Below are 11668 nucleotides of genomic sequence, written 5' to 3' on the forward strand. Positions count from 1 at the left end.
AGTGTTGATCAAAAAATAATTGATGTACGCTTACCACGCTGCACCTTGGTCTGATTCTTCCATCAACGAACGTGACAGGATGCACTGTGGTCTTGGGGACCTTAAATTCTGCAGAAAGATGCACTTCCCCAGATCTGTGCCTCGACACAATCCTGTCTCGGACTCTACAGACAAATTCTTCTACCTCTTGGTTTGGTTTTTGCTCTGATATGCACTTCAACTGTGGGACCTTATATAGACAGGGTGTGCCTTTTCAAATCATGTCAAATTAATTGAATTTACCACAGGTGGACTCCAATCAAGTTGTCGAAACATCTCAAGGATGATATGTTTTGTTTTGTTTTTGTTTTTAATTACCGTTTATATTTTTAGTTTTTTTCCATCGCAACTTTTCCCTCATTCAACTTTTTCACTCCGGACGCTTATCTGGACATGGTTCGTCAACACCTTCAACAGCCGAAGCTAAGTAGTAACATAACATGATGTCTTTCTAATTGCAGTCGCTGTACTCATAATATACAGGAGAACGATCGCCTTACGGCGAGAATAGCTGTGCTACAAGCCCAGCTTCAGACGCCAATCGTTAGCAAGGTAATTTCAGTGTAGGAAAGGAAGAAACCAGCGTCTGTGCCACCAGTAAGTACAGATAGTAACGTTAGTATAAATCCCCCGCACACCCCGCAGCCGGACAACTTTCTCATGGCTTCTGGAGGGAAATGCTGTTGGAATGCTCAACCGGTGTCGCTCATTCAGCCGACAGAAACTTTCAACCGGTTCTCCCCATATGTAGCGAGTCGGAGTCTAGTCTGAGTCTTCTCTTGTCCTCTACTCTCCCGTACGGGTCTGAGACGCGAAGGCCCCACCATAGCTCTGACAAATTGAAAACCCTAGTCATTGGCGACTCCATTACCCGCAGTATGACTTAAACGCGAATCACCCAGCATCATACACTGTTACCAGGGGGCAGGGCTACCGACGTTAAGGCTAATCTAAAGATGGTGCTGGCTAAAGCTAAATCTGCGAGTGTAGAGAGTATAGAGATATTGTTATCCACGTCGGCACCAACGATGTTAGAGAAAACAGTCAGAGGTCACCAAGTCAACATAGCTTCAGCGTTAAATCAGCTAGAAAGATGTGTCGCATCGAGTAATGCTCTGGCCCCCTCCAGTTAGGGGAGTGACGAGCTCTACAGCAGATCTCAGCACTCCAATCGCTGGTTGAAAACTGTTTTCTGCCCCTCCCAAAAAAGATAGAATTTGTAGATAATTGGCCCTCTTCTGGGACTCACCCACAAACAGGACCAAGCCTGACCTCTGAGGAGTGACACTCATCCTAGCTGGAGGGGTGCTCTCATCTTATCTACCAACATAGACAGGGCTCTAACTCCTCTACCCCACAATGAAAATAGGGTGCAGGCCAGGCAGCAGGCTGTTAGCCAACCTGCCAGCTGAGTGGAGTTCTGCAATAGCACAGTCAGTGTAGTCAGCTCAGCCATACCCATTGAGACTGTGTGTCTGTGCCTCGACCTAGGTTGGCAAAACTAAACATGGCTGCCTTAGATCTATTCCCTAGCAATCTTAGTAGATAAAGACCTCCTCCATCCGCCATCATTGAAAGAGATCGTGATACCTCACATCTCAAAATAGGGTTACTTAATGTTAGATCCCTCACTTCCAAAGGCAGTCATAGTCAATGAACTAATCACTGATCATAATCTTGATGTGATTGCCTGACTGAAACATGGCTTAAGCCTGATGAATTTACTGTGTTAAATGAGGCCTCACCTCCTGGTTACACTAGTGACCATATCCCCCGTGCATCCCGCAAAGGCGGAGGTGTTGCTAACATTTACGATAGCAAATTTCAATTTACAAAAAAAAAAATGGCGTTTTCGTTCTTTTGAGCCTGGACATTTCTGGGGGGAATGGCCCTAGCCCTCACCCTCCGATCCAACAGGTCCCAGACGTGCTCAATGGGATTGAGATCCAGGCTCCTCACTGGCCATGGCAGAACACTGACATTCCTGTCTTGCAGGAAATCACGCACAGAACGAGTAGTATGGCTGGTGGCATTGTCATGCTGGAGGGTCATGTCAGGATGAGCCTGCAGGAAGGGTACCACATGAGGGAGGAGGATGTCTTCCCTGTAACGCTCAGCGTTGAGATTCCCTGGAATGGCAACAAGCTCAGTCCGATGATGCTGTGACACACCGCCCCAGACTATGACGGACCCTCCACCTCCAAATCGATCCTGCTCCAGAGTACAGGCCTCGGTGTAACGCTCATCCCTTCGATGATAAACGCGAATCCGACCATCACCCCTGATGAGACAAAACCGCGACTTGTCAGTGAAGAGCACCTTTTGCCAGTCCTGCCTGGTCCAGCGATGGTGGGTTTGTGCCCATAGGCGACGTTGTTGCCAGTGATGTTTGGTGAGGACTGGCGCCACCTGTGCCAGTCCTCACCAAACATCACTGGCAACAACGAGGGCCTACAAGCCCTCAGTCCAGCCTCTCTCAGCCTATTGCGGACAGTCTGAGCACTGATGGAGGGATTGTGTGTTCCTGGTGTAACTCGGACAGTTGTTGTTGCCATCCTGTACCTGTCCCGCAGGTGTGATGTTCGGATGTACCAATCCTGTGCAGGTGTTGTTACATGTGGTCTGCCACTGCGAGGACGATCAGCTGTCCGTCCTGTCTCCCTGTAGGGCTGTCTTAGGCGTCTCACAGTACGGACATTGCAATTTATTGCCCTGGCCACATATGCAGTCCTCATGCCTCCTTGCAGCATGCCTAAGGCACGTTCACGCAGATGAGCAGGGACCCTGGGCATCTTTCTTTTGGGGTTTTTCAGAGTCAGTGGAAAGGCCTCTTTAGTCTCCTAAGTTTTCATAACTGTGATGTTAATTGCCTACCATCTGTAAGCTGTTAGTGTCTTAACGACCCTTCCACAGGTGCATGTTCATTAATTGTTCATGGTTCATTGCACAAGCATGGGAAACAGTATTTAAACCCTTTACAATGAAGATCTGAGAAGTTATTTCGATTTTTACAAATTATCTTTAAAAGACAGGGTCCTGAAAAAGGGACATTTCTTTTTTTGCTGAGTTTAGTTAGGTGGTAGTCCATCAGATAGAAGTTCTACAGAGATTAGAGTGAGTGAGTGTCTGTGTGTGTGTTTGTGACTGCGTGCGGGTGTGTAATACTACAGACACACATTGAGTCCGTTGAGGCCGCTGGATGACTATAGGATTACCACCACACGGTCCTGTAGATATAAATGTACTGTGTGTGTTTGTACCCGTGTGTGTGTGTGCTCCTTTAGATATTGATGTACTGAACAAACAGCGCCACCAGCAGGTAAAGAAAGAGCAGGAACTGAAACAGCAGGCTGCTGTCCAATGGGAGTTCAGGGATCTGGGAGTGACGGACAGGTTCCGGCGTGACGAGGTTCTGAGAGGGGCGGGGCTGAGAGACCCACACAGTTACGCTCCTAGTTAGTGTGTGTGTTTGTGGTGCAGTGCGAATTGGCTACAGGAATAGGGCCTAGGTGTCTGTAACCTGGTCCCAGATTTGTGCTCTTGCCAACTCTATTGCTGTCATTGTCAAGCCAAACTTTTGTCATCACCCAGGAGTGACAAGGAGTTTAGCATGATGGCACAAACAGACTGGGACTCAGGCTAAGGTCTACAGCAGCGAGGAATGTGTGTATGAATGTGCGGGAGAACATGTTGTGGCGAGAACAGAACAGTGGAAGACATCTCTCCTCCTCCTCTGTGTTGCCATACCTTCTTACCCCTCAGGGAAAATATTGCTACTCACCCCTCAGTCACATCACTGATTTGTTTGACTAACCTAACCTCTATTTTGTTAGAGAAGTGTTTCCCAACTCCAGTCCTCCAGTTCCCCAACAGAACACATTTTTGTTGTAGCCTGGACAAGCACACCTGATTCAACTTGTCAACTAATCATCAAGTCCTCAATGAGTTGAATCAGGTGTTCTTGTCTGGGGGCTACAACAAAAACATGTGCTGTTGGGGGTACTCGAGGACTGGAGTTGACGAATACTGTGATAGAGAAGGTGGGAGAGAAGATTAAATTGCAGGTATCTTACATCACAGGTTGGGAAGAAAGAAAATGTGATCGTCTTATATTAGTTGCAGACTGATAGTCAACTTCAAAACAATTCTCAAAAGGGAGTCAGATCAAATAGGCTTACACATTTCATTTTCCATGGAGCCTTGCGTGAATACATATAGCATGTGTGTGTGTGTTTTGGGGACGAGGATGTTAAGCCTGCTTGTTGTAGTACAGTACTGTARCCGTCCGTGTGTATGTCTCTCTCTCTTTATCTGTGTGTCGTCCCCCCTCATTCATTCCTCACCTGTTCCTGGATCCATTGCTATTGCTGAGGCTTCCTCCTACCACAGCCACTCATCCACTGCAGGCACCTCCACTCTATGCCTCTCTGCCTAGACAAGCACCCAGAGACCATCACCACTACTTCACAGCCTGACCCGAAGCAGCCAGGCCAACCATAAAAACAAGAGATAATATAAGACTGGAAACATTAGAACACTATGACAAATCTGGGAAACCAGGCCTGGTATTCATAGTTGACTTTGAAATGGCTTTTGATAACGTATGACTGGAATTTATTTACATTTTGGATAATATTTTATACAAGGTGTTAAAGTTATGTATAGTAACCATAGGTGTAAAATAATGGCTACTTRTRAGAAAAGTATTTAACTGTCAAGAGGAAGCTGTACGGTGTTCCTCTGACACATTGGTGCGGCTGGCTTCCGGGTTAAGCTAGCAGTGTGTCAAGAAGCAGTGCGGCTTGGCGGGGTCGTGTTTTGGCGGGCGCATGGCTCTCGACCTTCGCCTCTCCCAAGTCCGTACGGGAGTTGCAGCGATGGGACAAGACTGTAACTACCTATTGGATATCTTGGAATTGGGGAGAAAAAGGAAAACATTTAATTTAAAAAACTGTCAAGAGGAGTAAAACAAGGTTGTCTGTTAACTATTAAAATAAGATCCAACCATAATATCAAGGGGCTCGAAATCCAGGGCTTGAAAACAAAGGCGTCATTGTACGCTGCTGATTCATGTTTTATTTAAATCCACAATTTGGATCCCTCCATAATCTTATATAGGATCTAAATAATTTTTCTAACCCCTCTGGATTACAACCAAATTATAAGTGTACTATATTACATATTGGATCACTGAAAAATATTAGTTTTACATTACTGTGTAGTTTACCAATAAAATGGACTGACGGTGAAGTGGACATACTCAGTATTCATATGCCGAAACTCAAATATACTAATTGATAAAAAAAATGTTTTTGGGAAAAAAAAATTGGACACTGTGTAATCTTTGTAAATGATATCATATATAGGCCTGCCGGAGTTATGTCACACATGCAGCTAACAAAAATACATGGAAATGTCTGCTCTATCCAAAACTACAACCAATGAATTGCAGCATTACTGCAAAAATGGCAAGTGGAAGGGGGAGAAAGTAAGGAACTTGGTTGTCAGCCCTGCTATAAAGACCAGAATTGGTTAAAGAAAATTGTGATAAAAGTATACCAGCTTCATTTAAGCWCCAAAAATAGTACAGCTGTGCCATACATATTGCAAAATAGTTAGGAAGAGAGTTTTGATGTATCGATTCCATGGCAGTTTATGAACTGATAGACAAAACGATGGCGGATTCAAAACTTTGAGTTTTTCATTTTAGATCATTATACAAAATTCTTGCAACCAATAGGATGTCATATATTTGGGGGATACAACCATCCCAGCTCTGCAGATTTTGCTGTGAAGAGACAGAATCCTTACATCATTTGTTTTTTGGTACTGTCCATTGGCAGTTTGTTTTTGGTCGCAGGTTCAGGAATGGCTGAAGAATTGCAACATTTACCTGGAGTTAACTCTGAAAATACCACTGCTGGTGTCACGATCGTTGGTAGCATACTCGGACCAACGTGCAGCGTGATCTGGGTTCCACATCTGTTTTATTTAAAGTAAGTGAACCACACAACAAAACAAATAAATAATAAACGAAACGTGACGACAATGGAGTGCTAACATGCAACTACACATAACAATATCCCACAAAACACAGGTGGAAAAATGCTACTTAAATATGATCCCCAATTAGAGACAACGATAGCCAGCTGCATCTAATTGGGAATCATACCAAACACCAACATAGAAAACAAAACTAGAACCCCACATAGAAAATATAAACTAGACTAACCCCCCTGACCTACTTCACCATAGGAAATAAGGACTCTCTATGGTCAGGACGTGATAGTACCGCCCACCCCCCAAAGGTGAGGACTCTGGCCGCAAAACCTGAAACCAAAAGGGAGGGTTAGGGGGGGTGTCTAGTGTCGGTGGCGGCTCTGGTGCAGGACGAAGAACCCGCTCAGCTCGCGGATCCACCATCTTTGGTGGCGGCTCTGGTGCGGGCCGAAGAACCCGCTCATCCTGCGGATTCAGCCATGGACCCAGGCTGAACACTGTGCCTGGACTGGACCTAGATGCCGAGGAAGGCTTCTGCGATGGAGCGGGACTGGACATCTGCCCTGGCCTGGACATCAGTGCAGAGGAAGACTCCTGCCATGGAGCGGGACTGGACGCCATGTCTGGACTGGGCATCGGCGCAGAGGAGGGCTCCTGCCATGGAGCTGGAGGTTGGTTCCGGACAGTGGACCGTCGCAGGAGATTCCGGACCGTGGACCGTCTCAGGAGGTTCCGGACTGTGGACCGTCTCAGGAGGTTCCGGACTGTGGACTGTCTCAGGAGGTTCCAGACTGTGGACCGTCGTTGGAGGTTCCGGACTGTGGACCGTCGTTGGAGGTTCTGGACTGTGAACCGTCGCCGGAAGCTCTGGACTGGGAATTGTCGCCGGAAGCTCTGGACTGGGACTCATCGCCGGAAGCTCTGGACTGGGAACCGTCACCGGAAGCTCTGGACTGGGAACCGTCACCGGAAGCTCTGGACTGGGGATCGTCGCCGGAAGCTCTGGACTGGGATCTGTCGCAGGACGCTCAGGACTGGGGAGACGCACTGGAGGCCTGATGCGTGGGGCCGGCACAGGTGGCACCGGACTGGTGACACACACCTCAGGGCGAGTGCGGGGAGCAGGCACAGGACGCACCTGACTGGGAAGACGCGTTGGAGGCCTAGTGCGTGGAGCCGGCACAGGTGGCGCCAGACTGGTGACACGGACTTCAGGGCGAGTGCGGGGAGCAGGCACAGGACGTACCGGACTGGGGAGGCGCACTGGAGGCCTGGTGCGTGGAGCTGCCACAGGACGTACTGGGCTGTGAAGGCGCACTGGAGACCTGGTGCATATAGCCGGCATCAATCGTACCATCAATCGTACCTGGCACAGGATGTACATGGGTGCACCTCAGCCACGCTCAAGGTCCAAAACAATATCATAACCGCCATCGATAAAATACAATACTGTGCAGCCGTATTCATCGACCTGGCCAAGGCTATCGACTCTGTCAATCTCCGCATTCTTATCGGCAGACTCAACAGCCTTGGTTTCTCTGCCTTGCCTGGTTCACCAACTACTTCTCAGATAGAGTTCAGCGTGTCAAATCGGAGGGCCTGTTGTCCGGACCTCTGGCAGTCTCAATGGGGATGCCACAGGGTTCAATTCTCGGGCCGACTCTTTTCTCTGTATACATCAATGATGTCGCTCTTGCTGCTGGTGATTCTCTGATCCACCTCTACGCTGACGACACCATTCTGTATACTTCTGGCCCTTCGTTTGACACTGTGTTAACAAACCTCCAGATGAGCTTCAATGCCATACAACACTCCTTCCGTGGCCTCCAACTGCTCTTAAATGCAAGCAAAACTAAATGTATGCTCTTCAACCGATCGCTGCCCGCACCTGACTGCCCATCCAGAATCACTACTCTGGATGGTTCTGACTTAGAATATGTGGACAACTACAAATACCTAGGTGTCTGGTTAGACCGTAAACTATCCATCCAGACTCACATTAAGAATCTCCAAACCCAAATTAAATCTAGAATCGGCTTCCTATTTCGCAACAAAGCATCCTTCACTCATGCTGCCAAACATACCCTCGTAAAACTGACTATCCTACCGATCCTTGACTTTGGTGATGTAATTTACAAAATAGCCTCCAACACTACTCAGCAAATTTGATGTAGTCTATCACAGTGCCATCCATTTTGTCACCAAATCCCCACATACTACCCACCACTGCAACCTGTATGCTCTCGTTGGCTGGCCCTCGCTTTATATTTGTCGCCAAACCCACTGTCTCCAGGTCATCTATAAGTCTTTGCTAGGTAAAGCCCCGCCTTATCTCAGCTCACTGGTCACCATAGCAGCACCCACCCATAGCACGCACTCCAGCACGTATATTTCACTGGTCACCCCCAAAGCCAACTCCTGCTTTGGCCGCCTTTCCTTCCAGTTCTCTGCTGCCAATGACTGGAACGAATTGCAAAAATCACTGAAGCTGGAGACTTATATCTCCCTCACTAACTTTAAGCACCAGCTGTAAACGAGAACTTGTTCTCAACTGGCCTATCTGGTTAAATAAAGGTGAAATAAAATGGTAAAAAAATAACTAATGTAAAATATACTGTGTCCGTAAAATGTATGTAGTATGTATAAGCTGGAAGTAGAAGCCTAAGTGCTGTTGTACATTAGTTTACTCCAATTAAAGGGGGTGGTAGGGTTAGGGGAAAAAAGGAAAAAAACAATACATAAATATATATAAATAATATATTWAAAAAAATATATATATATACAGTACCATTCAAAAGTTTTTTTTCTTTATTTTTTCTTTATTTTCTACATTGTAGAATACTAGTGAAGACATCAAAACTTTGAAACAACACATATGTAATKATTTAGTAATCAAAAAAGAGTTTAAAAAAATCTAAACATATTTTAGATTTTAGATTTTTCAAAGTAGCKACACTTTACCTTGACGACAGCTTTGCACACTCCAGGCATTCTCTCAACCAGCTTCACCTGGAATGCTTTTCCAACAGTTCACAAATATGCTGAGCACTTGTTGGCTGCTTTTCCTTCATTCTGCAGTTCAACTCATCCCAAACCATCTCATTTGGGTTGAGGTCGGGTGATTGTGGAGGCCAGGTTATCTGATGCAGCACTCCATCATTCTCCTTCTTGATCAAATAGCCGATACACAGCCTGGAGGTGTGTTGGGTCATTGTTCTGTTGAAAAATAAATGACAGTCCTACTAAGCGCAAACCAGATAGGATGGCGTATGTTTAAGTGTGCCTTGAATTCTAAATAAATCGTTGACAGTGTCACCAGCAAAGCACCCCCACACAATCACACCTCCTCCTCCATGCATCACAGTAGGAACCACACATGCGGAGATCATCCGTTCACCTACTCTGCGTCTCACAAAGACACGGCGGTCGGAAGCAAAAATCTCATAATTCGACTCAAAATTGGATTTCCACCGGTCTAATGAACCATTGCTCGTGTTTCTTGGCCCAAGCAAGTCTCTTATTCTTATTGGTGTCCTTTAGTAGTGGTTTCCTTGCAGCAATTCGACTATGAAGGCCTGATTCACGCAGTCTCCTCTGAACAGTTGATGTTGAGGTGTGTCTGTTACTTGAACTCTGTGAAGCATTTATTTGGGCTTTAATTTCTGAGGCTGGTAACTCTACTGAATTTATGATTTGCAGACCCAGAGGTAACTCTGGGTCTTCCTTTGCTGTGGCGGTCCTCATGAGAGCCAGTTTCATCATAGCGCTTGATGGTTTTTGCGACTGCACTTGAAGAAACTTTAAAAGTTCTTGAAATTTTCAGGATTGACTGACCTTCATGTCTTAAAGTAATAATGGACTGTCATTTCTCTTTGCTTATTTGAGCTGCTTATTTGAGCTGTTCTTGCCATAAAATGGACTTACGAAATAGGGATATCTTCTGTATACCCCCTACCTTATCACAACACAACTGATTGGTTCAAGCGCATTAAGAAGGATAGAAATTCCACAAATTAACTTTTAACAAGGCACACCTGTTAATTAAAATGCATTTCAGGTGACTACCTCATGAAGCTAGTTGAGAGAATTCCAAGCGTGTGCAAAGCTGTCATCAAGGCAAATGGGGGCTATTTTGAAGAATCTCAAATATAAAATATATTTTGATTTGTTTAACACTTTTTTGGTTACTACATGATTTCATATGTGTTTTTTCCTCGTTTTGATTTCTTCACTATTATTCTACAATGTAGAAAATAGTCAAATAAAGAAAAACCCTTGAATGAGTAGGTGTGCCCAAACTTTTGACTTGTACTGTATAGTACCAAAACTGTTGACACTGCAGGACTCTACGGCGCACTGGAAATTACATTGACTGAGATTGTTTTTAAACAGGCTCACAAATATGTGCTCATGAATTTGTAAAACGTGTGCATGAATTAATATAAAACGTGCTAATGATTTATAAGACGAGCTTACGAATTGCAAAACGCCCCGAAGATGCTAGGGAGACAATCTCGACGACCATCACCCATTTCCAACCAACAGGGACACACACCACACAAAGACACACCACACAAAGACACACKACACAAAGACAAACAACACACATGTAAGTGCTGCTTTCCAAGGCAAGAATGTGTAGGCAATTACAATGAACTTTCCACCTAATGTTATCCATTGAAAAACTTCCCTTGAATGAGTAGGTGTGTCCAAACTTTTGACTGACATATATTTTAATGTAAAGAAATAATATATTTTTTTCACTTTGCCTTATGTGATGTGATTTCACATGGATGGATTTACAATTTGGGAGAGGGGTTAGATGCCAGCAGCCTTTTTCACATGGTAAACAATGGCCAGACACACTTAGTTTTATGGCACACGTTGTATGGTTGATTGGTCTGTGAACTCAATTACTGTGGCCTGGCTTAATGGAGTAATGCAGGGGTTGGCAACAGGCAATATAGTAAGAGCCGATTAAGTGTCCACCATATATATTATTGTCCCCCTAAAGTTTTTAGTTTTTAGTCAAAAAAGACTCTAAATTCACCAGGAATTCTGCTAAAAAGAGTTTAACTGTTCCCAAGTATTCCCACAAATTAAAAAAGAGACACACACTACCGTTCAAAAGTTTGGGGTCACTTAGAAATGTCCTTGTTTTGAGAATAAAAATAAAAGTCCATTAAAATAACATCAAATTGATCAGAAATGTTCTGATTAAAGAAACAATAAAACTGGTGAAGTGAAGAGGCGACTCCGGGATGCTGGCCTTCTAGGCAGAGTTGCAAAGAAAAAGCCATATCTCAGACTGGCCAATACAAATAAAATATTAAGAACGGGCAAAGAACACAGACACTGGACTGAGGAACTCTACCTAGAAGGCCAGCATCCCGGAGTCGCCTCTTCACTGTTGACGTTGAGACTGGTGTTTTGCGGGTACTATTTAATGAAGCTGCCAGTGAGGACTTGTGAGAATGTCTGTTTTCAAAACTAGACACTAATGGTGCTTGTCCTCTTGCTCAATTGTGCACCGGGGCGTCCCACTCCTCTTTCTATTCTGGTTAGGGCCAGTTTCAGCTGTTCTGTGAAGGGCAATTGAGCTGTTCTGTGAAGGGCAATTTCTCGCATG

The sequence above is a fragment of the Salvelinus sp. IW2-2015 genome, linkage group LG5, assembly GCF_002910315.2.
Source record: "Salvelinus sp. IW2-2015 linkage group LG5, ASM291031v2, whole genome shotgun sequence".
Classification (NCBI taxonomy): Eukaryota; Metazoa; Chordata; class Actinopteri; order Salmoniformes; family Salmonidae; genus Salvelinus; species Salvelinus sp. IW2-2015.